The sequence below is a fragment of the Phascolarctos cinereus genome, unplaced genomic scaffold (genome assembly GCF_003287225.1).
Source record: "Phascolarctos cinereus isolate Bilbo 61053 unplaced genomic scaffold, phaCin_HiC Scaffold_2;HRSCAF=192, whole genome shotgun sequence".
NCBI lineage: Eukaryota > Metazoa > Chordata > Mammalia > Diprotodontia > Phascolarctidae > Phascolarctos > Phascolarctos cinereus.
The window spans coordinates 357739873-357766559 of NW_027555625.1; the positions used below are offsets into that span (position 1 = coordinate 357739873).

The 26687-nt window shown below is 38.7% G+C and overlaps 1 long non-coding RNA gene and 1 other non-coding gene across 2 annotated transcripts in view; both read left to right on the forward strand.

The window, feature by feature from the left end:
• LOC110197335 (uncharacterized) overlaps positions 1-26687 on the forward strand; it is a 158092-nt gene that overhangs the window by 90484 nt on the left and 40921 nt on the right. The gene's annotated exons all lie outside the window — the stretch shown is intronic.
• Positions 12149-12255, forward strand: LOC144456104 (U6 spliceosomal RNA). Its single transcript, XR_013485005.1, has one exon. It is a non-coding gene; the product is annotated as a U6 spliceosomal RNA (small nuclear RNA).

Sequence of the window (26687 nt, forward strand, 5' to 3'; positions counted from 1 at the left end):
GCAGAATTCATTACATTAAGGAGAATTCAAAAAAACAGGGGAAGTAGTTGTGCTTTCAGATAATGCAGTAGTAAAAACTGAAGCTGATAAAACAAAAAGATAAATGGAAAAAAAGAAATTATACCTAAAGGCATCATAGACAATTAAATAATATCAATACTTAATATATATTCACTGAATAGCAAAACATCTAAGTTCTTAAGGGGAAACTTAATGAAAATATAGGGAGAAATAGACAACAAAACTAATAGTTAGGGCCTCAATTTTCCCTTTTTACACCTAGACAAATCTAATAAAAAAAGATAAATTAGAAAAAAGTCAACTACCTACATATTAGTTGTGCATATTACTTATACAAAGATTGAATGTGAGCAAGGGCATAAAACTCTCATAAATAAATGCAGAAAAATCTAAATATTAAACACACCCTTTACTGACCATAACACAATGAACAATATAGTCAATAAAGGGCATTTGAAGAAAGAATTCAAAATTCAAAGAATACTAAATAGTCTCAGTATTGTCATTTTCTTTGATGAACACATCAGAGAAATGATAAATAATTTCATCAAAGAAAATGACAACAATGAGAAAATAGACCAAAACTTTTTATAGTCCTTAGAGGAAAATTTATGCTCAAGGTAAAAAACTAGAAAGGCAACATATAAGAACCCTCAATTAAACTCAGAAATGGAAATTCTAAAAATCAAAGAATAAATTAATAAAATTGAAAGCAAAAAAGCCATTGAAATGATAAATAAAACTAAGAACTATTTTTTTAAAAAACCAATAAAATGAACAAATCATTAAATAATGTAATTTTTTTTAAGAGAGGAAAACCAAATTGCCAATATCAAAAGTGAGAAAAAGAGAATTCACAATAAATGAAAAAGGAAAAGGAATATATTAGAAATTATTTTGTCCAGTTACATTCTGAAAAACTAATGACTTAGAATTATACAAAAATGAAATACCTAAATTATCAGAACAAGAAATAGAGAATTTAAATAACCCTATCTAAGGAAAAGAAATTGAGCAAGCTACACATGAATTCCCAAAGAAAGAACTGCTGGATCAAATAGATTTATAAGTGAATTCTATCAAACATTCAAAGAACAATTAATTCCAATATTACAGAAACTGTTTACAAAAAGGGGGTGGGTGGGGAAGCTAGGTGGTGCAGTGGATGGAGCACTGGCCCTGGAGTCAGGAGGACCTGAGTTCAAATCTGCCCTCAGACACGTAACATTTACTAGCTGTGTGACTCTGGGCAAGTCATTTAACCCCAATTGCTTTGCCAAAAAAAAAAAACCCCAATGAATTCTTAAAAAAAAAGGGGGGGGGGAGAGAACCAAACTCTATAACCTGAACCAGGGAGCAAAGAAACTATAGACCAAAATCCCTAATGAATATCAACAGAAAAATACTGACTAATATCAAGAAAGAGGCTACAGTGACATATTAAAAAGATTAAGCACTATGATCAGGCTAGATTTATACCAGGCATGCAGACTTGGTTAAACAATAAACTATATTAATATCAAAAATAAAAATTATATGATTATATTAATAGATGCGGATAAACTTTTAGCATAATTGGTATAATATTTAAAAACATAAAAAATACATGAATCATTCCTTTAATGTGTTAAATAGTATATCTTTAAGACCAAGACTCAGCATTATTTGTAATGAAAAAATGCTAGAGGCTTTTGCAGTAAAATCAAGGGTAAAAGCAAGTATGTCCATTAACATCCCTATTATTTGATATAGTTCTAGAAATGCTAGTTATAGCAATAAGACAATAAAAAACAAGTGAAGGAATAAACATAGGAAAAGAAAAAACAAAATCATCACTTTTTGTAGATATGGTTGTTTACTTAGAGAACCTGGGAGTGTCAATCAAAAATTTAATTGAAATAATAACCAGCAAAATAAAAAGATACAAAATAAACAAGTATATAAATCATTAATCTTCCTAAATATTAACAACAAAACCCAGCAGGCAAAGATAGAAAAATAAATTACATTCAAAATTACTACAGAATATATAAAATATTTGGGAATCTACCTACCAAGACATATACAGGAATTAATATGACTACAACTGTAAAACACTCTATAGAAATACACATCTAAATAATTGAAAAAGTGTTAATAACTGATGGCTAGGTTATATCAATATACTAAAAATTATTTTAACACTCACTACCTTGACCCCCACTGTCTGAAGGCCAGGTATATTACTCTTTACTTCTTCCCTGGGTCTCTGTTACCCTTAAGAGGATTTGAAGTATCTCAGCTCTCTGCCATTAGTTGCCATCAGCTGCAGCCTCCACCAATGGCATTCCACCAATTTTAGCACTGTGTCCTCTGTACCCTGGTTCCATTTAGCCACTAACAATCAGATTGGATTTTGCAAAATATTTTACATTTTGAATACAAAATTTTGAATATTTGCTTCAAAGGGTATAATAATGAATATGCAAACATACTCCACAACAGGTAGGAGGCATAATTTCTACACCCACACACCCAACCACGCCCAGTCTCTAGGGAGAGTTAGGGGATTAGGTTCAAAGGTTAGCTCATTTCTTATAGAATACAGTCCCAAGTTCTAAGTCCAAATCCCTCCTTGGGCTACTAAGAACTCTGGCTTCTAAGGCCTTCCCTTCCAGCATCATTCATTTTCAGTCATTTGAGGTGATTGCTCTTTCCGTTTACCTTATTGTAGTCATGGTGTATATTGTTTTCTTGGCTCCACTTCCTTTATTCTGCATCAGTTCATATAAATCTTCCCATGCCTCTCTCTCTCTTATTCAGCATTTTCATCATTTCTTACAGCACAGTAATGTTCCATTATATTGGTGTACCACAATTTGTTTGACCATTCCCAATCGATAGACATTTACTTTATCTCCAGTTCCCTGAAATCACAAAAAGTGCTGCTATAAATATTTTGGTGTATATGGGGCCTTTCCTTTTTTTCAATGACCTCCAAACTCAGGACTTCTAAGTCTAATTTAGTGCTCTTTCTGCTACAGAAATATTCAAAGTGGTCACGCTGCAGAATTAGAAAAAGAGGCATTATAAGATGCCATGATAAAACATGAAATATAAAATATAATACCTCCATAAAATGAATCATAGCAGATGCATTATAAAAATCATTTGTAGAAGATATAGAGTGCTAGATCTGGAGTCAGTCTGACCTATGTTCAAATCCAAAGCATACTAGCTGTGTGACCCTAGGCAAGTCACTTAACCCTTGTTTGCCTTAGTTTTCTCAACTGTAAAATGGGGATCATAATAACACTTACCTCCCTGGGTTGTTGTATCAGGTGAGATAATATTTGGTTAGGGAAAAAAAGGTGCTTAGCACATAGTGGTTCTCTATAAATGCCTATTTCCCTCCCTTCAAAGAATTACAGAATTAAGTTGGAGTTGAAAGGTATCCTTGGGTAGAATGAGGAACATTTAGTGGAAGTTGTGGAGAGGAAGGTTTAAGCTTAATTTAAGTGTTAGTAGTCCTTCTGACAAGACTTGGACTGACTGACTTAAAAGGAGATCTGAGTCACTAAAGACCCTGGAAATTGTATTTCTTCCCACTGTAGAAGAGAAGAAGCTAATATAGTATCATGTTTGGAGAGTGTGGTTTTCCCCCCTACGGCAGGAGTTTTTAAGGATCTCTTGATCAAGAAGACACATGGAGAGGAGGGAGGTGGCAGGGCTTTCCCTCAACTTACAGAGCCATGGTCAGTGGCAATGATGCATTCAGTGGCCTTCCTCAAAGCCTGCAAGGGAATCTCCAAGAAGTAAAAACTATGAAAAGGTATTAGACTTTTGTTTTGTTTTGTTTGTTTTTAATCATTGGTACTCATTCTGGTGTCTGAAGAAAAAAGGACATGGAAACTATATAGGTCCTTTACCTTTTTTCCAATCATGTCCTTTGGTTTTGTGAAAGACTCCAACTGGCTGAACCAGTCTTATTTCTCATAACCAGCTGTGGCCGACCCTGTCCTTTGCATTCTCTTATGTCTTTGGTTGGTGGTATTACAAGAGCGTGGGAGAGCTCTGGGAGTCACACAGGAGAGAGTAGAGTTGCCTAGTTCAGGGCTGGGATCCTCCTCACCCTGTCCGCTTCAGCCCATTGTTAGTTTTTGCCCTCTAAGTGGGAGCATAATCATGAGACTGTCATATTTTTAATAACTACTTTTCCAAGGGCAGAAATACTGCAAACTTAATTTGGACTCATAAGTATGCACCTAAGCGACTAACTCCTAAAGTGATATAAGGAAAAACTTCCTGATAGAAGCAGCTAGGTGGTGCAGTGAATAGAGTCAGGAAGATGAGTTCAAATTCAGCCTGAGACACTTACTAGCTGTGTGACCCTGAGTAAGTCATTTGACTTCAATTTACTTAACTGTAAAATGGGGATAATAATAGCATCTACCTTCCAAGGTTATTGTGAGGATCAATTGAGATATTTGAAAAGCACTTCACACAGTACCTGGCACATAGCAGATACTTATACTTAGTCCGTTCCCCTAATGAAGCTGGCCAAAGGTGAGTAGGCTGTCTCAGGATGTAGTGGATTCTTCCTCACTGGATGGCTTTGAACAGAGACTACATTCATGCCCTTAATAATGTCTTTTATGCCCCTTCTTACACGCAAGTCAACATTTATAACTTGCTTTAACCTGCTAATATTCACCACGTATCTTTCCTTCTTTTCTTTTAGGATATATTCATTCTTTCATTTATTTTTCATTTTTTTCTTTTTTACTGTGAACTTAATCATCAACAAATATTTAAGAGGATTGTATGTGAAATTATGCACCTCTGTCATATGCAGTGTTTTTTAAAGTGTATATTAAATTTAATGAGGTAGTAAAAAATGCTCCATTTGTGTTCCCTTCTGAGCTTTTTGTTTTTAATGTATTCTATGTATTTTAATGTTTTTTGATGTACTTTTCTTTCTCTCTCTCTCTCTTTTTTTTTTTGCATCCCTGTTATTACCTAATGACTAACTCCTACCCCAATAGATCCTCTCCTGGTAACAAATTAAGTATAGTCCAACAAAACAAAGTAACACACATTTGTTCTGTCTGAAAATGTATGTCTCCTTCTGCATCTCTAGCTCATCAATTCTCTGCCAAGAGGTAGGAGGCATGCTTCATCCTAAGTCCTCCAGAGTCTTCACTGGTCACTGCATTGATCAGAGCTCTAAAGTCTTTCAAAGTTGCTTTCCTCTACGTTACTTCAGTCATCCTATAAATTGTCCTGGTCCTATTCCTATCCCTCTGCATCAATTCATACTCATCTCCCTAAGTTGCTCTGAGTTCTTCCAATTTGTCATTTCTGCAATAATATTTCATTACATTCATATATCACAATTGGTTCAGTTCAGTCATCTTTCCATTGCCAATTGGCCACCTGCAATTCTGATCCTTCCGAGAACATGTTATTCTATTACTCATGATCTTAGAGCATCACATGGAGCTTACGTGTAATAATCAGATAATAGTCATCATAATTATAACTGACATTTATAGAGCATTTGAAAGTCTACAAAGTGCTCTACATTCATTATCTCCTTGGAGACTCAGATAAATTAAATGATTTGCCCATGATCACACAGCTAGTAAGAATTAGAGGTGAGATTTAAATTTAGGCCTTCCTGATAGTAAATCCAGCATTCTTTCCAATAGTCCATTTAGATACAACCGTCATACAGATTCCTTTAAAGAGTTTTCTAGATGGACTTGGCTCCTCATTTTTTGACTTGTCTAAGAAGATGATTGTTCAATATTTCAAAGGTCTATAGGTTCATAAGTGTAGATGGTCTCCTACTTAATGCAAACATGGCCCCTCTAAACTTAAGGAGCCAATTAGTTACTCAACTAGTATTTATTAAAATCCCACTATGTGCCAGAAACCGTGTGCTAAGCTGTGAGGCTACAAAGAAAGGCAAAAAATAGTCCTTGCCCTCAAGGAGATCACAATCTAGTGAGAGAGATGACAGACAAGTAATGATGTACAAACAAGAAATTGGATAAATTGGGGGGAGTCTCAGAGGGAAGGCACCAAGATCATGGAGGCCTGAGAGAGACTTCTTGAGGAAGGTGGGATTTGAGCTGAAGCTTGAAGGAAACCAGGAAAGAAAGCCAAGGGTGGAGCTGAGGCATGGGGACCAATCAGTGAAAGCACTTGGAGTCAGGAATCAGAGTCTTTGGGAACTGCTGTGGCTAAAAAATTCATCATCTTGAAGCCATTTTGGTGAAGAGGCTCTTTGAACTTCCCTAGGCTGAGCCTCAGACAACAGACACAATCTTCTGTGGGGATTGCACTCAATCAGGTCTAGCTTGGCAGAGCCTACTATAACTTACCTTCAAGAATCTACGGCCATATTCAGCGCTGTGATAAGTCATTAGCCAGAACTTTAATGAATGAAGATGTGCTTTCCTTCTCTAAAGAGATGTCCAGGGGCAGCTAGGTGGTGCGGTGGATAGATCACCGGCCCTGAAGTTGGGAGGACCTGAGTTCAAATTTGGCCTCAGACCAAACACTTGACACTTACTAGTTGTGTGACCCTGGGCAAGTCACTTAACCCCAATTGCCCAAAAAAAAAAAAAGATGTCCAAGTATCAGGATAAATGAGATTTGTGTGAAAGTACTGTATAGTATATATGAGTAAATTTTCAACTACCCACACATTGTAGGAGGAATTTGATTGACTTGCTCTTTCCACCACCATGCTTGCTTGTGTTACCCTGTTGGTCTTTTGATCTGAAGGCAGACTTCCCTGATACACCCTTCTTGTCTCACAAAGCCCCAACTTTTCTAGATTGTGGTATTTAGAGCTGAAAGGGACTCTGAAGGCCACATAATCCAATGTCCTTATTTTATAGATAGAGAAATTTAGACCCGGGGAAAGGAAGTAATTCGCCTAAGGTCCCAAAAATAAGTAGCATAAGCAGAGTTTGAACTTAGTGCCTCTGACTCAGAATACAGGGATCCTTCCACTGCACCTCAAGATGAGGTTCCTCTCTGAGATCCAAGTGGTCCCTTTTGGTCCCAGCCACACAAAGTTCTTTCACAATCTCTCTGGCTGATTGTTTAATGCCTCCATTGTTCTTTGTTTATCTATCTAGGCAATTGTGTTTGCCTTCTTGGCAGTACTGTTGACAACTAGTGCAAAATGAAGCATTGAAAAGAGTCAGTCATTACAAGGGACAGATGACTGTATCTGAATCTGAATCTCCCATTTCCAGACCCATTCTGGAAACTGTCTTTGCAAGCTTTCTGCATTTCTTGCTGTTCAATCTTTCAGATTTGAGGACTTAAGTACCACTATGGAAACATTAACACCAGTCCAGATACAGCACTTTAACTAGGATGAGGCAACCAGAGATTTTTTCCAGGGTGCTGAATTTGGGAAGTACCAAATTTAGTGGGTGCTGACAGCACCACACTTTAGCAGTGTAGAATCAACAGAACTTAGCATCTAGTTAGCAAGAATGATAAGTTAAAAAGGAAACTTCCACCTAGTGGGCTAGCATGAACCCTGCTTCCCACCTATCCAAGTGAGGATGTACTTTGTGCCACTTGTCCTGGACCCAGTTTGTGATATTTGTCCCAGGACTAAAAATGTCTAGTTATAGCTCTGCCCAGATTGTTATTGTACTGTACGCTCAAGCCAACGAAATTGAGTTGCTGTTCCATAAGCAGGTCCTGCATTGTGCTCTTCTGGCTTAATATCTTTGCTTATTTCATCCCTAGTGTCTGGGAATCCTTTTACCCACCCCATTCTCTAACTTTGCCTCCTAAATAGGTTTTCCCATCTCCTTCCTCTGCCTTCTCCCCAAATAATATTCATCTGCTGCCAGACTTTTCTTCTTCTTCTTCTTCTTCTTCTTCTTCTTCTTCTTCTTCTTCTTCTTCTTCTTCTTCTTCTTCTTCTTCTTCTTCTTCTTCTTCTTCTTCTTCTTCTTCTTTCTCTTCCTCTTCCTCTTCTTCTTCCTCTTCTACTTCTTCCTCTTCTTCTTCCTCTTCTTCTTCTTCTTTTGCTTTTTGATGAGGCAGTCAAGGTTAAGTGACTTGCCCAGGGACACACAGCTAGTAAGTGTCAGGTGTCTGAGGCCTGATTTGAACTCAGGTTCCCCTGACTCCAAGGCCAGAGCTCTAACTACTGTGCCACCTAGCTGCCCCCAGACTTATCTTCTTTATGCATTTAGTTGTGCCCCTCATGCTCAAAAGCTTTCAGTGGCTCCTTGTTGAATAAAGTTTAAACTCCTCATCTTGGCAATCAAGACCCTCCAGAAGCTGGTCTTCCTATCTTGCTAATCATATTTTGATTTCCTCATTTTTCTGTGTTTGGGAAAAGTCTCACTTCTGTACTTTTGCTCAAATTGTTCCCTATACCTATAATACTCTCTACTCCTTTTCTCTGTCTATTGAATTCCTACCCGAAGCCGTCTTTCTTCCCTTCCAAAACCTTTTTCCTTTTTCCACCTCAAATGTCACTCAGCACTTTGTACTTCTCATTCACTCATTCTGTATTTTTTTTGTTTTGTTTTAGGCAATGGGGTTAAGTGACTTGCCCAGGGTCACACAGCTAGTAAGTGTTATCTGTCTGAGGCCGGATTTGAACTCAGGTCCTCCTGAATCCAGGGCTGGTACTCTATCCACTGCACCACCTAGCTCCCCCCTTTCTGTATTATTTTTGTATGACAGCTATTCAGATATGTGGCCATAAGCTTCCTGATGGCATCTGGGGTGCAGTGTTTAGAGCCCTGGACTGGAGTCTGGAAAAGTCCTGCCTCAGACACTTACCAGCTGTGTGATCCTTGGCAAGTCACTTGATCTCTCAGCCTCAGTTTCCTTATCTGTAAAATGGGGATAATAATAGCACCTACTTCCCAGGATTTTTGGAAAGATAAAATGAGATAATTTATGTAAAATACTTTATTGGATATTATTATGCATACCTAGTATCTCCTACAGGCTTAGTATAGTGCTCTTCATACTGTAAGTGCTTAATAAATAGCTGTTGAATTCAATTGAATACATTCATTCAATGGTCCTTAAATACCTTATATGCAAAGCATCTTGTGAGACTCTATGTGGATGCATTATACATTTCTAGCTTTATCTAATGTTATGTGCCCCGCACTCAAGACAAACCAGTTTATTTACCATTTCCTAGATGGATCCTGCACTTTTCTGACTCTAGGTATTTGGCCCTGCTGTTCCCTTAGTCTAGAATGGAAAGAGTTCCACTTCTTTTCTCCCCCACCCCATCTCCCACAGTTAAATTCCTACCCACCATTCAACACAGATTGCCCCTGTGGGAGTGGACCCACAACATTTCTTGAAATGCCTTATTGCTTGCGTTCTTGGTGGACTAGTGAACTGATCCAACTATTCTGGAGAGCAATTTGGAATTATGCCCAAAGGGCAATCAAACCCTTTGACCCAGCAATACCGCTACTAGGTCTGTATCCCAAAGAGGTCATAAAAAAGGGGAAAAGACCCACACATGCTAAAAATATAGCTGCTCTTTTTGTGGTGGCAAAGATTTGGAAATTGAGGGGATGCCCATCAACTGGGAAATGGCTGAACAGGTTGTGGCATATGAATGTAATGGAATACTAATGTTCTATAAGAAATGATGAGCAGGCAGACTTCAGAAAATCCTGGAAAGACTTACATGAACTGATTCTGAGTGAAGTGAGCAGAACCAGGAGGACATCGTACACAGTAACAGCAACACTGTGTGATGAGCAGCTGTGATAGACTTAACTCTTCTCAGCAATACAATAATCCAAGGCAATTCTGAAATACTCGTGGTGGAAAAAGCTATGGAGTCTGAATGTAGATCGAAGCATACTATTTTCACTTTTTTTGCATGTGTAGTTTTTCCCTTCTGTTCTGTTTCTTCTTTCACAACATGACTAATGAGGAAATATGTTTAAGGGGGCAGCTGGGTGGTGCAGTGGATAGAGAACTGGCTCTGGAGTCAGGAAGACTGGAGTTCAAATTTAGCTTTAAACACTTGACACTTAACTCGGGGCAAGTTACTTAACCCCAATTGCCTCACAAAAAAGAAAGAAAGAAAGAAAGAAATATGTTTAACATGGAAAAAAGAAAGAAAGAAATGCCTTACTGCTAAGGTGAGGGCTGTGAGCCTTATATTTATTTGTGAATATGTCATTTCCTCTCCTCTAGATTATAAGGTCTATGAGGGAAGACTGGCCTATATTTTATTCATCTTTTTACCCCTAAGGATCTAGGCCAGAACTTAGTAGGTACTCCATAAATTTTGTTGAATTTAACTGAATGGAGAACTAAACTTTGATGTTCTATTGAGGAATGACCGCTGGACTCAGGCAGAAAACCTTATTGATTTGTCAAGCACGCATGAGTGCAGTGTACCAGCATCCAGGACAGTGCCTTCCTTATAGTAGGTGATTAATAAATATTTCATAAATTCAGGGGACCTATAACCACAAGGAGGGAGATGAAAGAAGCCCTGATTTTCTTTTTCCTTGTGGAAGATGGAAGTAGTGGGAGAAATAGGAGCATTGTTAGTCATAGCAGCCAACATACATTATAAAAGATTGTCTGGGTGGCCATCAGAAATTTTTGTGGGACCTGAGCATGTAGTCTTTGGGATTTTTTGATGTTGTTCTGGACCTGCGATCTTGACTTTTAAAGTCCTTCGCAAGCGGATCCCTCTCTTCTTACAATTTACTGCCCTCCACCTATTCTGTGATCAGCTCTCCTGGCCTTCTTTCTGGTTTTCAAACAGGATGCTCTATGTCCCATCATCCTGCCTTTTCACTCACTCTCCCTCAGGGCTGGGATCCTTTCCCTTCTCACCCATCTCTTGTTTTCCCAGGCTTCTTTCAAGATTTAACTCATTCAGGCTATCACTCTCTCCCGGTTTTCCTCCTGCTTATCTGCCCGCTCCTTCTCTGTCTCCTTTGCTGAATCCTCCTCCAGATCATGCCCTCTGACTATAGGTGTCCACAGGGTTCTGTCCTGGGTCCTCTTCCCTTCTCCTTCTATACCACTTCACTTGGTAATCTCATTAGCTCCCATGGATTTAATTACCATCTCTATTCTGATGATTCTCAAATCTACTTTTCCTGCCTCGGTCTCTCTGCACACCTCTAATCTCATAGCTCCAACTGCCTTTCAGACATTTTGAACTGGATACCCGATAGACACCTTCAATTCAGTATGTCCAAAACAGAACTCATTCTCTTTCCCCCAAACCCTTCTCACCTTGTACTTTCCCTATTACTGTAGAGGACAACACTATTTTCCCAGTCCTTCAGGCTTGAAACGTAGGAGTCATCCTAGATTCCTCATTATCTCTCATATCCCATATCTGATCTGTTGCTAAGGCCTGTCGATTTCACCTCAGCAACATCTCTCAAATACACATTCTTCTCTCCTCTGACACTACTACCACTCTATTGCAGGCCCTCATCACCTCATGCCTTGATTACTGCAGTAGCATGTTGGTGGGTCTGCCTGCTTCAAGTGTCTTCCCAACCTAATCCATTCTCTGTTCAGCCACTGTGTTTCCTAAAATGTCAACCCTTCCCTCCCCACTCAATAAACTCCAGTGGCTCCCTATTGCCTCCAGGAGTAAATACAAAATGCTCTATTTGTCATTCAAAGCTCTTCATAACTTAGTCCCCTCCTACCTTTCCAATCTGCTTACACCTCACTCCCTAACCCATATGCTTTGATTCAGTGACACTGATCTCCTGGCCTTTCCACTGATAAGACGCACCATCTCTTGGCTCTTGTCATTATTTCTGGCTCTCTCCCATGTCTGGAATGCTCTCCTTCCTCCGTTCCAACTACTGACCTCCCTGGCTTCCTTTGAGTCCCAACTAAAATATACCTTCTTACAAGAAGCCTTCCCCAGGCCCTCCAGTGCTTTCCCTCTTCGGAGCATTTCCTATTTATCCTGTGCATAGTTTGCTTTGTATATATTTGTTTGCATGTTATCTTCCCCCATTAGACTGTAAGCGTCTTGAGAGCAGGAACTATCTTTTGCCTCTTTTTATATCCCCAGAGCTTGGCATAGTGCCTGGCACATATTAGGCCCTTAATAAATGTTTATTGAGTGCTCACTTCGGCAGCACATATACTAGAATTGGAATGATACAGAGAAGATTAGCATGGCCCCTGTGCAAGAATGACACGCAAATTTGTGAAGCATTCCATACTTTTTTTGCTTTCCACATCACCTGAAGCTTCAACTATACACAGGCGTGGATAATGAAATTAACTGAACGTTTGGAATCAGAAGGAGCAATACTTACAATATAACACAGTATGGATAAAATATAGTACCTGGAGAAATTTGGAGTGTTAGTAAATTTTCTTTCATCAGTGTTTAGCAGATTTGTAGGATGTGCAAAATATCACATTGAAGGGATTGTACTTTTTAGTTTATTTGGACACTTCACAAAATTTAATTGTTTTAAAAATAAACAAAAATTTGCAAAGAGAAAAAAATGTTTATTGATTGATTCCACAGATCTGATACAAAGAACAGTTTAACAACAAAATGGAATGGGGTTCCAAAGGGCAAAAGGGAAGGGGAAGGTAGAGACTGGGTGTTTATTCAACCCCCATTTCTCAGCCTGAGTATATGAACTGTCCAGCACTTGGGCTAAGCTGACAAGGTTGAGTGTTGGCTCAGCTGGCGTACCTAAGGTTTGCTTGCACTGTACTTGTCATTTAAACAATAAATACTTACTGAGCACACAAAGGATTTGTGACTTTGTGAGCAGCATTTAGCCGGCTGGGCTGTCTGACGTGCTACTCAGAATGCTGAGTTACGAATTAGCTTGGATATCAAATTAGCCTTGTTCTAAAAAGCTGAAGAATAAACTGAACATTATAATTTCCCATCACACATTCATTATGACCCACTTAAGCAGGCAAAATGTTGGCATAATGCTGGTCAGGCTATCGTTCTAACTGCAGAGAAGGGACAGGGTGTTCAGGTATCCAAAAATCAAGGAAACCCAAGCTAACTCAGCTTTAGGTTTAAAACTGTTGTCTTGGGCTATATATCTTTATTGTATTGGAGATATCACATCCAGCTCCTTAGAAATGAATGCTAGTACTGAAAGAGACATCAGAGATCCTCTAATCCATACCTCCCCGCCCGTCAGAGAAGGGAAGTGCCTAGTGCCACATCAAAGAATCATAAGATTATGTACTGGAAGAATGGTTTTAGATTATTTAGTCTAACCCCTTCATTTTACAGACAAGGAGACAGAAACCTGGAAAGGGGAAGTGACTTGCTCAAGATCATAGACCCCTCTGCACCGATGATATTTCTATAGTGCTAGAATTTAGAAAGTGTTTTCTCTATAACCCCATGCAGTAAAGGGGATTTATTTGTTTATATTGAGATCTATTATTCCACTGGTGTATAGAACTCCCTAAACTCCCTAAGCTTAGGCCTATAGCCAGATCGGAGGGAGGGATTTAAATGAAAAATAGAAGGGTTTACATTTTATCTTAGAGGCCTGAGGAAATAAGAACAGGCAGTTTCAATATGTAGTGAAGTTCCTTGTCTCTGGATACACTCCGATGGAGGCCGAATGGCCACTTATTGTCACTGCTATAGTGGGTGTCAAGTATCGAGGCTGGCAAGTATCAAGGCTGGACTAGATATACCTGCTGAGTCCCTTCCGACAGGAAGATCCTATAAGCCCCTATGAAGAGAGATTATGGTAGGTTGAAGTATTTGATCAGGGAAAGCTTTGTGGAAGAATCTGAGGCAGGCTTTGAAGAGTAGGTGAGATTTAGAGAGGCAGAGAAGAAGAGGGAGGGTGTTCCTCTGCAGGGCAGACTCATGTGTGAATCAACAGATGGTTCTGCAACGTATGGTCCTGTGACTGGTCCAGGTTCTTGCAGTCAGTATGTGTCAGAAGTAGGCCTTGAACTCAGCTCTTTCTGACTCTAAGATGAGTTCTCTATCCACTATGCCTTGTATTATCTTCAATTTACAGATGAGGAAACAAAGACTCAGCAAGGTGGAGTAACTTGCCCAAGGCTTGAAAGTCATAGAATGTTAGAGCCAGAAGTCTCCTCATAGATCAGCTGAGGCATAGCTGTCAGGTAGAGTCCCTGCAAACACTGGTTTTGCTTAAATGTTGTTGTTGTTAAAAGGGAAGTTCCAATGTGTGTATGTGCATGTGCACAGGGGACAGGGAGGAGCGTTTTAAAGGGAAATGACCCTGATATAAAAACAACATCCACAAATAGAACTTTTTTCCCCGTAAAAGCAAGCTCAACTATCCTAATCTAATCAGTGATAGAACCAGAATTATTTAAAATCCAGGGTTCTTTGCTCCTAATTCAATGTTCTTTCCATTACATAAGGCTTTCAGTCTCATTTTTGGCTATTGTTCTTATAAAAAGTAAAATGTCAAATATCATTTGGCCAAGAAGCTGAAAAAGCATTTATTAAGCACCTACTAAAAGAATGGCTATCGTATAGCACTTAAAATTTTGCAAAGCGCTTTGCAAATATTATCTCATTTTATCCTCAAACTAACCCTGTGAGGTATATGCTGTTGTTATCCTCACTTTACAAGGGAGGAAACTGAGGCTGACGTAAGTTAAATGACTTAGTGTCTAAAGCTGGCTTTGAACTCAGGTTTTCCTAACTCCAAATCCAACGCTCCGTTCACTGTGCCACCTCATTTCCCCTATGTGCCAGGCAGTATGCTAAGTTCTGAAGATCTAAGAAAGGCAAAAACAGTCCCTGCCCTCAGAGCTCACAGTCTAACTGGAGGAAGACAACATGCAAACAACTGTGCACAGGTAAGATATGTACAGGGTAAATTGGAGGTGATCTCAGAGAGAAGACATGGGCGTTGAGAAGGAATGGGAAAGCCTTCTTGAAGAAGGTGGGATTTTACCTGGGACCTGAAGGAAGCCAAGGGGGGCCAGAAAAGAGAGATGAGTGTGGAGAGGATCCCAGGCAGGAAGGGACAGCCCATGTGAAAGTGCCCAGAGTTGGGAAAGGGAGTGTCCTGTGCGAGGAACAGTAAGGAGGCCATATCCCTGGATTCCAGGGTACCTGGGGGTGAATGAGGTATAAAACAGACTGGAAGAGAGGAAGGGGACAGGTTATAACAGGCTTTAAAAGTCAGATTTTATCACTGACCCTGAGGGTAAAGGGAGGCACTGGAATTTATTGGATGGGGGATGATACAGTCAGACCTGTATTTTAAGGTCAGTTTGACAGCAAAGTGGAGGATGGACTAGAGTGAGGAGACTTGAGGTAGGGAAACCAAGAATCTAGACCATTGAGCAAAACTTTGAGGAGCACCAGCTCATTTTTTAAAGAAAGTTCCAACCCCCATCCCATCGTGGATCTTGTGTCAGAGGCCACAGGATTTAGATCAGTGTTGTTGTTGTTGTTGCTTTAAGAAATAGAAAAGAACAAAACTGGCCTCAGACACAGAACACTTACTAGTTGTGTGACCCTGGGCAAGTCACTTAACCTCCATTTCCCAACCAGAAAAAAAAAAGAAATAGAAAAGAAGTCCTGGTAGAGAAGGGGCAGTCCCCCACTTTTAGGACACATTTACTACCCTCTTCTCTAATTCATATTAGGAAACATCTTTTCTCCTATGGTTGTGGCTCAAATTCTTAAGCATCTTTGATGGTTAATTTTGGAGGTCAGTCAGCTAATCTTTTTTTTTATCATATTTACTATTTTATTTTTCCCAATTACATGTAAAAACAATTTTAACATTCTTTTTTTTCCATAATTTGAATTCCAAATCCTCTCCCTCTTTCCTCTCTCCCTTCATTGAGAAGGCAAGCAATTTGACATAGGTAATACATGTGTAGTCATGCAAAACACATTTCCATGTAAGTCATTCTTTGAAAGAAAACACAGACAAAAAACCCCAAGAAAAGTAAAGCAGAGAAAAAGTATCTTTGATCTGTATTCAGGCTCTACTAGTTCTTTCTCTGGAGATGGATAGCATCTTTCATCAGAAGTCCTACAGCATTGTCTTGGATCATTGTATTGCTGAGAAAAGCTAAGTTACTCGTAGTAGATCATCATACAATACTGCTGTTACTTTGTACAATGTTCTCCTGGTTCTGCTTGTTTCACTTTGCATCAATTCATGTAAGTCTTCCCAGGTCTTTCTGAAAGCATCCTACTCATCATTTCTTAAAGCACAATAGTATTCCATCATAATCATATACAACAATTTGTTCAGCCATTCCCCAAATGATGGACATCCCCTCAATTTCCAATTCTTTGTCACCACTAAAAGAGCTGCTATAAATATTTTTGTACACATAGGTTCTTTTCTTTTTTGTTTTTTGTCTCTTTGGGATACAAACCTAGTAGTAGTATTTTTTTTTCTGGGTAGTTAATTTTTTTAAATTTTTTTATAAATTTATTTATTTTTACTTTTCAATATTTACTTCCACAAGATTTTGAGTTCCAAATTTTTACCCCATCTCACCCCTCCCCCCACCCCAAGATGGCATGCATTCTGAATATCCCTTCCCCTAGTCTGTCCTCTCCCTTTCCCCTTCTATTTTCCTGTAGGGCAGGACAGACTTCTGTACCCTGTTTCCTGTATTTCTTATTTCCCAGTAGCATGTGAAAACATTTTTTTAAACATGTGTTTTTAAAACTTTAAAACCTAGTAGTAGTATTGCTTGGTCAGAGGGTATGCATTGTTTTATAGCCCTGTAGGCATTGTTCAGAATTGCTCTCCAGAATGGTTGAATCAATATACAACTTCACCAATAGCACATTAATGTTTTAATTTTCCCACATCCCCTCCAACATTTTTCATTTTCCTTTTCTGTCATATTAGCCAATCTGACAGGTGTGAGGCAGTAGCTCAGAGTTGTTTTAATTTGCATTTCTCTCATTAATAGTGCTTTAGAACTTTTTTTTCATATGACTATAGATTGCTTTGATTACTTTGTCTGAAAACTGCCTGTTCATATCCCTTGACCATTTATCAATTGAGGAATGGCTCTTGTTTCTATAAATTAGACTCAGTTTTCTATATGTTTGAGGAATGAAGTCTTTATCAGAGCAGACAGCTAATCTTGATAGAGCTTGGCATTATATGTGTTTGCTTGTTTACTGTTCCTATTTCAAGAAGAAAATTAGAAAAATTGTTTTCCTCATATAATTTTGCCTCACTAACTATTTTTCCTGCATTGAAACAGTAACAATAGTACCAACAGAGGTTTCTCTGGGCAGAATGCTCTTTGTCCTTGCCAGAGAAAACAAAGGATTAGATTAAAATAGCATCTGGCTTCTTGCCTTCCACTGGCTGACATGGGAAGAGAGGAGAGCTATTCAGCTCTCACTTCTCTGCCCTGACCCAGATGCCTCTAATCACCCCCACTTGTTATCTCTGCCTTCTTTCTATCTCCCTTTCTGTGGGAGAATAGGATTAGGGGTCTCCCAATGCATCTCCACACCTCTACAGAAACATCAACATTGAGCTAGAGCTATCTGATCCTTCTCCTGGACCAAAGCTATTAAAATACCAGACTTGAAACTTGAAAGGAAAAGTTATGTTAAATACAGCATATTCACCTATTTTAATTATGTGAAAATTCCTTCCTTCCTTTCTTTGTCCCTCTCACAAACACATGCAGCTTCACTTACATCAATCTCTGTGAACTGGAAGAAACTTCCACTGACTGTTTTATAACTCTGCATTTGACAGATGCAGATGGGAATCATAAAGATTATATGGAAGCTGTTGAAGCTAATGATGACCAGAATTTGGATGCTCATTAAATTCCCCCTTCATTCTTCCACTTTTAGAATGAAAAGAGGAAGGGAAGGGAAGAAATTATGTCCATGAATACCGTATGCATTTCTAGGTGGAAATCTATTGATTTTTATCTAGTTCAAAACATCAGTTGCCAAGTCCTGTCAATTTTACCTCCAGAATATCTCTCAAATCCAGTTGTCCTTTCCATTTGCATGGCTACCAACCCAGTTCAGAACTCCATTACCTTCTCTCTGGACTATTGCAAAAGGTTGCCAGTCTATCCTCCCAAATCCACTTCCTTCCTCTTCTAATCTATACTGCCACTGTCAAATTTTATAGAGAATCTTCCTAAATGTGAAAGTCCTCCAGATGTTCCTGTTTGTAGATGACATTATGTTGATTGCATAAAGTTCCAGATCATTGCAGAGTCTTCTGAATGACATTAATAATAATCAAAATATTTTAACCTAACTACGCCTTACAGGAAAAAAGTAAGTGGTTAAAGGACGTCCACCATCACAGCGGAGGGGCTGTGGAAGGAAAGGCACACTGATACACTGTTGGTGGAGTTGTGAATTGAACCAAGGATTCTGGAAAATAATTTGAAATTATACCCCAAAAGTCACTAAACTATACATACCCTTTGACCCTGAAATATCACTACTAGTTATGTACTTCATTTCCCTCTGATCAAACACAGAGCAAAAGGACCCATATGTATAAAAATTTGTATAAGAACACTTTCCCTTGTAGTAAGGAAGTGGAAACAAAGTGAGGGACCATAAATTATGGAATGGTTAATGGTATATGAAAATGATGGAATATTACTGTTTCATAAGAACTGACAGATGCAAAGAATTCAGAGAAACTAGGGAAAACCTGTATGAACTGATGTATAGCAACATAAGCAGAACCAGGTAAACAATTTATACCATGACCCCAATAATGTAAAAGGAAAACGGCTTTGAAAGATTTCACAATCCTGATTAGTGCAGTGACTACTCGTGACTTCAGCTGACTAATGCTGAAATGCTTCCCACTTCTTGGCAGAGAAATGATGAGCTAAGGATGTGAAATGAGATAGTCATTTTCAGAGCCAGCCAACTCGATAATTTGTTTTGCTTAACTGTACTTATTTGTTACAAGGGGGAGTTCTAGCAGCACTTCTTAAATTGTGGGTAGCGACCCCATAGCTTAAGAAGCGCTAAAGGAATTGAGAGTGAAAAAAGCTTAAGAAGCCTTGCTCTAGGGCAGAGGGGCAGGAGTTGAGGAGGAAGATGATGATGTTAGAGGGTAGAGGGCCTGGATGAGTTAGTGTGAAATGACAGTGATATAAAATAAAAAATAAAAGCACATCAGTATAACAATAGACAAGAGAAAACAAAAAGGTTCAGAATGTGACAGGGAACTGGAACATTTTGTTACTGACTTATTAAATTTAAATAGCTACTTCTTCTAAAATAAACAGCTCACCGTTTAATATATAATAATTTTTGTTCTTTATATGTCTGAATGTTTGTATTAATGATTAAATTCAGAATAAAAAAGAAAATGTTAAAAAAAAAAGAATGGCTACTGGCCAGACTATAACATACAGCTTAGCAGCCAGCCCATGGAAGTGGTCCATCATTCCCTATATTTTAGACACATTGCTGATGGACAATGAAGTGGGCCCAGAAGAGAATAGGGAGAAGGGAAGAGGCATTTGGGAAATTCTGCCTTACTTTCAATGGTTTCTGGCTGCTTCTTAAGATAAAACTTATCTTTTAAATATCTTAAATTTTTTTCTTTTTTGTTATTATGAACTTGGTAAAACATCATTAACAAATATGAACATTTCCTGATACAAAGAAATACCGAAAAATAAGATTATATGATACTACAAACATCTACTATATATACATTGGGATAGTCTGTATTCTTAATTTTTTTTTTTTGGCGAGGCAATGGAGTTAAGTGACTTGCCCAGGGTCACACAGCTAGTAAATGTTATGTGTCTAAGGCCACATTTGAACTCAGGTCCTCCTGAATCCAGGGCCAGTACTCTATCCACTGCGCCACCTAGCTGCCCCTATTTTTAATATTTCAAATTTAATATGTTAGTTCCAACACTGGTCTGCTTGTCTGTCACCTCAACTTCCTTCTGCCCTCTTATGTTTATTTTTTAATGATTTCACTGACACTCTTTTCTATCATTTTTTTCTTTTTGTAGTATCATTATCACTGTTCCCTTACTCCTCCTCTAGGTTCTTCCCCTCCCCAAAAAAAGTCTTTCCTGGTAACAAATAAGTAGCAACAAAATCCATGTCCATACATTGGCCATGTCTGCAAATGTATGTCTTATTCTGCACCTCTAGTTCATCATCTCTCTGGCAAGAAGTGGGAAGCATGATTCATCACCAGTCTTCTGGTGATGATTAGTCATTATGTTTATCCTAGTTCTTAAACTTTCATGGTTCTTTTCCTTTATGATGTTTTAGCATAAATTGATCTGCTTACTTCATTCTGCAACAGTTCATACAAATCCTCCCAGATTTTTCTGAATTTGTCACATTTCTTGTTTCTTGAAGTGCAATATTTTATTCCTTTTATATACCATGATTTGTTCAACCATTCCCCGTTTGATGGGCACTTCTCTTTCTAGTTCTTTGCTACAAAAAAAATAATGCCTTCATAACTATTATTTGGCATATATGTCTTTTCCCTCTTCAGTCTCTAGTGTCTAAGCTTAGAAATGTTATCACTTGAAAAAAAAGGAAAAAAAAAGAAATGTTATCACTTGGCCAAAAGGTATGTGTAATTTAGTGATTTGGGGGTTACAGTTCCAAAATGCTTTCCAGAGTGGTTGGACTAATTCACAGTTTTACCATGTACTGTTGTACATAAACATACATGACTTCCACCAAATAATTATTTTGTAGATCTAGATAAAAATAATAGCAAAATTCATATGGAAGAACAAAAGATAAAGGATGTTAAGGAAATTAATGAAAAAGAAATGTAAAGGAACGTGGTGTAGCAGTACCCGAACTCAAACTGTATTATAAAGAGGTAATCATCGAAACTATCCGGTACTGGCTAAGAAATAGAGTGGTGGGTCAGTGGAATAGATTAAGTACACAATACACAATAGGAAATGACCATAGTAATCTAGTGTTTGTTAAACACAAAGACCCAAGCTTTAGAGACAAGAACTTACTATTTGACAAAAACTACTGGGAAAACTGGAAAACAGTACAGCAGAAACTAGGTATAGACCAACATCTCATACCATATACTAAGATAAGGTCAAAATGGATATGTGATTAAGGGGATGCCATGAGTAAATTAGAAGAGCAAAGAATAGTTTACTTGTCCGATCCATGGAGAAGAGAAGAATTTTTGACCAAACAAGAGATAGAGAGCATTAGAAGATGTAAAATAGATCATTTTGATTATATTAAATTTAAAAGCTTTTGCACAAATAAAACCAATGCAACCAATATTAGAAGGAAAGCAGAAAGCTGGGAAACAATTTTTACAGCCAATGTCTCTGATAAAGGCCTCATTTCTCAGATATAGAGAAAACTGAGTCAAATTTATAAGAATACAAGTAATTTCCCAGTTGATAAATGGTCAAAGGATATGAACAGGCAGTTTCCAAGTAAACAAAACAAAGCTATCTATAGTCATATGAAAAAATGCTCTTGATTTTGATTGGAGAACTTCTGATTAGAGAAATGCAAAGTAAAGCAACTCTGAGGTACCACTTCACACCTACCAGATTGGCTAATATGATAGGAAAGGAATATTACAAAAGTGGGAGGGGATGTGGGATAATTGGGACACTAATGACTGTTACTGGAATTGTGAACTGGTCCAACTATTCTGAATTTCAATTTGGAATTATGCCCAAAGTGTTTGATCCAGCAATACCACTATTAGGTCTGAATCCCAAAGGGATAAGAAAGGGGTGGGGGGAAGGAAGGATCTATTTGTACAGAAATATTTATAGCAAGTCTTTCTGTAGTGGCAAAGAATTGGAAATTGAAGGGCTGTCCATCAATTGGGGAATGGCTGAACAAGTTGTGGGGCTCAGATTCTTATAATCTAGCCACTGCTCAGATTCTTTTTTTTCAAATTTTCTCCCCATATCATCCCTCCTCCCACCCCAAGATGGTGTGCATTCTGAATACCCCTTCCCCTAATCTGCCCTCTGTTCTATCACCCCCCCTTCTCTTATCCCCTTCCCCTTCTATTTTCCTGTAGGGCAGGATAGATTTCTATACCCCATTGCCTGTATATCTTATTTCCCAGTTGCATGTAAAAACAATTTTTAACATTTGTTTTTAAAGCTTTGGGTTCCAAATTCTCTCCCTTCCTCCCTCCCCACCCACCCTCATTGAGATGGCAAGCAACTCGATACAGGTTATACATGTGTAGTCATGCAAAATACTTCCATAGTAGTCATGTTGTAAAAAAACTAACTATATTTCCCTTCATCCTATCCTACCCCCCATTTATTCTATTCTGTCTTTTAACCCTGTCCCTCTTCAGAAGTGTTTGCTTCTGATTAAACCCTCCCCAAATCTGCCCTCCCTTCTATCATCCCCCCTGTCTTATCCCCTTTCCCCCTATTTTCCTATAGGGCAAAATAAATTTCCATACCCAGATGAGTGTGTGTTATTCCCTCCTTAAGCCAAATCCATGGATAATAAGATTCATTCATTTCCTCTCCCCTTCCCCCACTTCCCCTCCACTGTAACTGTCTGTTTTATGTGAGATAATTTACCCCATTCTACCCCTCCCTTTCTCCTTCTCCCAGTATAATCCTCTCACCACTTAATTTTATTTTTTAGATATCACCCTTTCATCTTCAACTCACCATGTGCCATCTATCTATCTCTCTATACATATATTTTTTTTCCTCCGACTACCCTAATACTGACAAAGGTCTCATGAGTTACAAATATCATCTTTCCATGTAGGAATGTAAACAGTTCAACTTTAATAAGTCCCTTAAGATTTCTCTTTCCTGTTTACCTTTTCATGCTTCTCTTGCACTGCTCAGATTCTTATAATCTAGCCACTGCTCAGACTCTTAAAATCTAGCCAATGCTTAGATTTGTTAAGAGTCTGCCCAATATAATGGATATTCTAATAAACCTTGTCTTTGGCTGAAAAAAAAAAAAAGAGAGAAAAAAAGAAATGATGGGAAGGATGATTTCAGAAAAAAACTGGAAAAACTTACATGAACAGATGCAGAGTGAAGTGAGCAGAATCAGAAAATATTGTACACAGTAACAGCAATATTGTGCGGTGACCAACTGTGAATGGCTTTGCTGTTCTCAGCAATACAATGATCCAAGACAATTCCAAAGGACTCATGATAAAAAATGCTATCTACCTCCCAAAAAAAGAACTGATAGATTCTGAATGCAGATAGAAGCATACTATTTTTCACTTTATTTTTTTGTGGGTTTTTTGGTCTGTGTTTTCTTTCACAACATGACTAATATGAAACTATGTTTTGCATGATTGCGCAAGTATATCCTATTTCAAATTACCCTTTCAGGAAGGGGGAGGGAAGGGAAAGAGGAAAATAATTTAGAGCTCAAAATTTTTTAAAAAAATGTTAAGTGCTATGAGTAAACTGAAAAATAAAACAAATGTTAAAAAAGTTTTTACATGTAATCGGGGGGCAAAATAAAATACTATTAAAAAATACATGACTTCCCACAGTCCCTCCAGCAGCTATTGTTTTCCTTTTTTGCTATCCTTGCCAATCTAATGGGCATGAGATAGACATTATTTTAATTTGCTTTTCTCTTATTACATGTAATTTGGAGCATTTTTTCACATGGTTATTGGTAGTTTGGATTTCTTCTTTTAGGACCTGCCCATTCATATTGTTTGACAGTTTATCTATTAAGAAATTGCTTTTTGGGGCAGCTGGGTGGCGCAGTGGATAGAGCACTGGCCCTGAAGTCAGGAGGACCTGAGTTCAAATGCGGCCTCAGACCAAACACTTGACACTTACTAGCTGTGTGACCCTGGGCAAGTCACTTAACCCCAATTGCCTAAAAAAATTACTTTTCCTCTGGTATAGTTGTATTAATTCCTTATATATCTTGGATATCAGATCTTTACTAAATAAATTTGCTGCAAAGAGTTTTCCCAATTAAATGTTTCCTGTCTAATTCTAACTGCATTGATTTTGTTCATGCAAAAACTTCAATTTTATGCAATCAAAATTGTCTGTATTATCTCCTATGATCCTCTCAACATGCTTGTTTTCTTTGTTATTTTGCAACATTCACTTTCAATGATTTTGCATTTGTCGTTCTTTCCATTTACGTTGCATATTTTTTGTTTGCTCTGCTTGCTTCATTCTGCCTCAGTTCATGTAAGTCTTTTTTTCCATCTTCTATGTATTCATCATTTCTCACAACATAGTAATATTCCATTATATTCATGTACCACAATTTGTTAACCCATTCTTCAACTGATGAATCTTTACTTTGTCAACTTTTTATATTTTAACTAGTGTCAAACAGTTTTGATGATGAGTACTTTGAAGGATATTTGGAAATCTGGTCCTTCATTGAGAATTCATTGAGAATGAAGTTCTCTTCATTCTCACCTCTTATTTTTTTTTCTTTTCTCTGAGGTTCTGCTGGTAGATGATGTCGAGTCGCTCTTACCTCTTGGGCTCCTCTTGAGCCATAATATTTCTGTATTTTCGTGTTCAGTATTTTCTTCTGCTTACTCATATTTTCAGCCTCAGTTCATAGTGTGGGACTTTGTGCCAGGGCCAGACTCTGCCCCTCTGGGACTCTCACATGGTTTGGGCAGGCTGTGTTTGTTCTCTTTACCTCTGTCTAAATGGTATTGCTGTGGCCATTCTGGATGGAGTGGCTAGGATGAGGCCCCATCCTCTACCATAACCCCTGGGCTTCTGTCTCAGTCTTTTGATTCTCGACTAGAGACCCTGGGCGTGGCTCATCTTTGTCTTCTTGAGCTGTCTCCAACCAGGAATTATTTTTGTCACCTACTGTAGCCCTGACAGAGTCCAATAGAATGACATGGGATCGTGACAGTCCTAGACCTCTTCCAAGGCTCCTTCACAGATGATCAGAAGTTGAGTTGGTTTTTCCTCATGCTATAATTCCCAGGCTCCAGGGATTATATAAGCAGACCCTGTCTCCCTGTGCAATGCCCCATAGGAGCATGCTCAGTCTCCTGTTTCTGTTCTCACTAGCCAGGGCTGGATGCAACCTTCTGACCTCACTTGCTGACCCTTCTACTGGCTTGGGACCCTCCCCAGAGTGTCCTAATTTAGAGCACCTGCTGGCTTCTGCCCTGTTTACCAGAAGTTGGGTTGTCTGCCATGTCACAACCCCTTCCCCGAACTTTTAAGCTTCATACCAGTTTGACCTATACTCCCATTAGCTTCCCTTTCCAAACCTCCAGCTAGCTTCTGGCCATCTTTTTGTGCAGTTCTGGACTAGATGGAGAAGATTGCTTTTATTTCCCTTCAGTTTTCTTTATTATTACTCTCTCTGGGGTCCTTTTCACATAATTGCTGAGGTGTGTATGGAAGAGCAGCGCTCCTTGGTAACTTTTCACGTTGCCATCTTAACAGGAAGTGCAAAAACTTATCTCTTTAAAGCCAAAGTTCTTCCAATGATCTTATACGGTTGTTAACCAAGGAACACTACAATCTATAAAGAATAACACTTGTAGGGTAATTACTTAAGGCAGGGCAACTGGGTAGCACAGTGGATTGAGTGCCAGACCTGGAGTCAGGAAGACTCTCTCCTTTCTCTCTCTGTCTCTCTCTGTCTCTCTCTCTCTCTCTCTCTCTCTCTCTCTCACACACACACACACACACACACACACACACACACACACACACACCCCTCTCCATTCTGTTTTACCTACTTCATTCGAATCTAACAAAACCCAAAAAACAAACCCAACAACATTATTAATTTCAACAAACACTTATTAAGCTTCACTGTGGTTGTCCTAGACCTTGTACCTTGGTGTTCTCTCCTCAGTTATAAACACACCCAGATTGGATCTCACACCATCATGTCAAACCACAATCCCAAGAGTCAAGAAAACATTTTGGTCCTCTTTTAAAACCTAGGAGGATAATTAACAACAGTGGACCAAAGAACAACATTCAGAGTGTTATTTGCCTTCCTTGGGGACATTATCCCTCTGCTGCTTTTCCCCCAAGTACCCCCTAAGGGGTTCACCTTGCAGGACCCCAGAGAGATAACTAGCTTCCCCCTTCCATACATCTATAGCTCATGTTCTATTGTCTGGGCAACATTCAGTTCTTTTAGGGAGTTTCCCCACTATCAGTAAATTAGTAGGGCCTCTCCTTTCCATCAGTGGTCTCATGTGGTTGTTCCCACAACTCTCTGCCTTCTTCTAGCCCATCATCTCATTTTTCATTCTAACCTGACTCTGCATTCATGTTTCTCCTTTATACTCCTCCCCTGCTTCCTCTGAGCCTTTGCTATTTACTTTGGCCACTACTCCTTTCTTTCTGACTTATGGCTCTTTCTGGCTCTTTCTCTCCTGCCCAACTCCCATCCTCATACTACAGAACCTCACCATACATATTGATACTCCCTAACTTCTGGCACTTACTGAGACCTCGCTCCCTTCTGATGGTACTGCTTCCCGAGCCATGCTTTTCAGTATAACATCTAAACAAGGTATCCCTCACACTGGCAGGTCTAGGTTCCTAGAAAAGGACCACCATCACATGCCTACACTCCAACTCTGTGTCTTGTTAACCCTCTTGTGGTGAAATATACTTTACCTACTCACCACTACAATCCTCAAATCCTAACTGATGGTTTT